Source organism: Drosophila arizonae, chromosome X, assembly GCF_054131065.1.
Source record: "Drosophila arizonae isolate 15081-1271.41 chromosome X, UAZ_ARI_1.0, whole genome shotgun sequence".
Classification (NCBI taxonomy): Eukaryota; Metazoa; Arthropoda; class Insecta; order Diptera; family Drosophilidae; genus Drosophila; species Drosophila arizonae.
The window spans coordinates 10,917,134-10,921,093 of record NC_142927.1 but is presented as its reverse complement, the minus strand read 5'-3'; the positions used below and the strand labels follow the sequence as shown (position 1 = coordinate 10,921,093).

Below are 3,960 nucleotides of genomic sequence, written 5' to 3'. Positions count from 1 at the left end.
GTCGCCGATTTTGTTCGTCTCTCACTTTGTGATTTTTTTTTTTTTTTTTTTTTTTGGATTTTTGCTTCTTTTTTTTTCTCGCCAGTTGTCGTCTATCAGTGGGTCTGCATCTAAGCGCTGAGTGTGTTGCGGCCGGGGTCAATGCGCCAATTGTATCATCTGTAGCCAAATGTATCTCACAGATACACACAGCGATTATTATATAAATTTCGCTCGAAGTGCCCCATCTGGCCCATGATTAATCTAATGGCCAGTCGAATGAAAGTCCATCTACCTGGCGTACCGCCCGACCGCCCGACCGCCCCCGTTTCGCAACGCTGCGGGTGGCTACCCCAAAGAGAGCCCCCTCCTATGAGCCCCCCCTCCCCTTGCTCAGTCCGTTACTATCCCATCGAGCCGCTGTCTGCTCTGTCGCTTAAGCGCGTTTAAAATTCAATCAATTTAAGGTTAATTACAAAATTTTTCGCAAATTTTCACAGCTGCTGTTGTTGTTGCTTTTCATTTCATTTCTCTCGCTTCTTTCCTCTTACATTTGTTGAGTTGATTCGTGTTTAGATCTTGAGCCAATTTTTTATTTATTTAAATTTTTTTCGGCGTATTGAATGGAGACTCAAGCTGCGTAATGTCTAACGTTTTAATACAAAGCTTAAAAAATTATGCGAAAGAAATTTGATTTTTTTCTAAACTTGTAAATAAATATATATACAGACATTTGCCAGAATATTTATCAGGAATAGATTTCTTTCTTAATTCCTTTATCAATAAGTATCATGAGAAAACTATTCAAAAAAAAAAAAAAAAAAAAAAAAAAAAAAAAAAAAAAAAAATAAATAAATAAAAATAAATAAATAAATAAAATAAAATAAAATAAATAAAATAAATATAAGAAGCCTCTATCTATTATTTCTTCTGAGATCGATGCGCTAACAAATATGTACAGACAGACGGACAGAGCTAAGTCGATTCAGTTCGTCGTCCTGCTAAGAATAAAAATATATATAAGTACTTTATGGGGTCTGCCACGCCTTATTCTGCCTATTGCATGGATTTGACACCATTTTCAATGGGTTCAGTGTATAAAAAGAATGAAATAAAACTGCCGTATTAAAAAACATATACATATATATAGTATTCATATAAAATACAAATCATACATCAAGGCTTACTTCAACAACTTTCTGCTCATTCATTTCGATTACAGCTATTTTTATTTTTTATGTTTTCTAAAATATATTTAATATTTTTAAAATAAAATAAAATAAAGTTGGCAAACGTTCAATTATTTAAGAATATACAAAAGTAAAAAAAAAAATTACTTTCACACATCCTCGCAGCCGGTAGGATTCGAACCTACGCTCCCAGAGGGAATCTGATTTCTAGTCAGACGCCTTAACCTCTCGGCCACGACTGCTTTGTGTTGGGGGGAGAGGCAAACAGTGCTCTATAAACAAACGAATCAATCTACGAAGATTCAATTACAAATAGTAAATAAATAAATGATGACATACATATCAACGTAAATACAAAAAATTCTTGAGAAATATATATTTATATTCCTGTCAGCATTCATTATGAATTGTCTTATCTAACTGTGGCAGCTAGCTAGTAATACACATATATAGTTTTTAATTAATATATTAACAAATATAGATATGGTGACATAAAGCAAATCACTTGATTGAAATTTGATAAACAAGCAGCAAAAGGTTTCATCAACTGAAGCATGAGCACTTGATAAAAGTTTGAAAGTATTGCAGATCCGATTACTAGCAAACACAGCTCTAAGCAATGCTTGAGTGCCCCAAATGTGAATGTGTTGTACTTGCAGCTCTTAGCAATTCAGAGGGCTCAAATTGTTAACTGAAACGAGCATAGAGCTCCATCAGCTCCAATGAATTTACTTTTGGCCAATACGTCTAGCACGATTGCTAGCACTTAGGTATAGTTCTGTCAATTATCGCAAATTTTTATTGTAATATTAAAACTTTAAAATTAAAATAAAATTCCCAAAGTGGATGCAGTTAGTTATATAGTCAATGATACTACTATAGATGGCTGACGGTAAAGTCTTTAGTCAGTTCGATCTTTGTTCACTAAAAATGCATCTAAAAATTAATCTAATTAATTTAGATAAATAAGATCAAGTTAACAAGTAAAACTACTCTGATTAGGGAATACGAGACTAATAAGTCTATGTAATATCGTGAGTCCAAACTCACAGACTATGGCTATATCGACTCAGTTCATCACCCTGATTAGCTATAAATATACTTTTTGGACTCTCCCGCAGCACCGTCTCCCTGGTTCCATACCCTGTCACAATACCATCATAACCTCAATTCCCATTCATGCTACCGGGGGTCACCTTCAGTGTTTGTTAAACAAGCTTGCCCTGCTCGCATTTAAAGCTGATAAAAATGTTGTACAATAATCGATTCGCCCATCTGTTGGCACACTAACGGAGACCGCTAAGGTGGAATGAGTAATTCCAATTCCAATTCCAGCTGAAACCGAAATAAATATATATTAAATATAAGATAAGTACGTCAGAAAAGAAAGCTGCGCAAAATTTAATAATAATCAGAGTAAGCATGAAAAAAGGGGCACATTGAATATGAAATACCCTAAGAGAGTTTGTTGTTTGAGTACGAAATACCCTCATGGAGTTGTACCTTAAAAGAGATTGTTGCTGGAGTCGTCATAGAATATCGTATGGACATCGGAACGACATACGACATACGATATACGACATGCGACATACGACATACGACATACGACATACGATATACGACATACGACATACGACATACGACATACGACATACGACATACGACATACGACATACGACATACGACATACGACATACGACATACGACATACGACATACGACATACGACATACGACATACGACATACGACATACGACATACGACATACGACATACGACATACGACATACGACATACGACATACGACATACGACATACGACATACGACATACGACATACGACATACGACATACGACATACGACATACGACATACGACATACGACATACGACATACGACATACGACATACGACATACGACATACGACATACGACATACGACATACGACATACGACATACGACATACGACATACGACATACGACATACGACATACGACATACGACATACGACATACGACATACGACATACGACATACGACATACGACATACGACATACGACATACGACATACGACATACGACATACGACATACGACATACGACATACGACATACGACATACGACATACGACATACGACATACGACATACGACATACGACATACGACATACGACATACGACATACGACATACGACATACGACATACGACATACGACATACGACATACGACATACGACATACGACATACGACATACGACATAAGACATACGACACACGACATACGACATACGAGATATACGACATAAGACATACGACACACGACATACGACATACGAGATATACAATCTGTCTTATATGATATTTCTTTAGAAAATCCAAATAGAATGAATGGGCATAGCAAAAGTCTTTTTATAAAACAATTCGACTATATATAGATATATTATAGTCTGTGCGTTACCACCCGTCTGCGATAGTTAGAATACCCTTTCTTTTAACTCTTTCTTCTCATGCACAATAATAAATAATAAACAACGAACTTAAAGAAAGGCACAGCTAATTTTTTTCTCGCATTTTTCCCCTCTTTATTTTTGCAAACTTTTTTTTTGACCTTTTTTGGTTCATTGGACTGGCCAAGCAGCCCCTGTTGCTGTTAGATGTTGCTCTGCTTATACGTGTGGGCCATCCATCTGGTAAGTATCTGAGCGTATCTATCTGTGTATCTAGCTACATACACACACACACACACACACACACATGCACAGCTATCTATCATACTTGTTGCTGCTTTATAATTTG

At 36.2% G+C, this 3,960-nt stretch overlaps 1 non-coding gene across 1 annotated transcript; it reads right to left on the bottom strand.

Moving 5' to 3' along the window:
• Positions 1 to 1,329: 1,329 nt before the first annotated feature.
• TRNAS-AGA (transfer RNA serine (anticodon AGA)) lies at positions 1,330 to 1,411 on the bottom strand. The gene has a single exon. It is a non-coding gene; the product is annotated as a tRNA-Ser (tRNA).
• Positions 1,412 to 3,960: the final 2,549 nt, after the last annotated feature.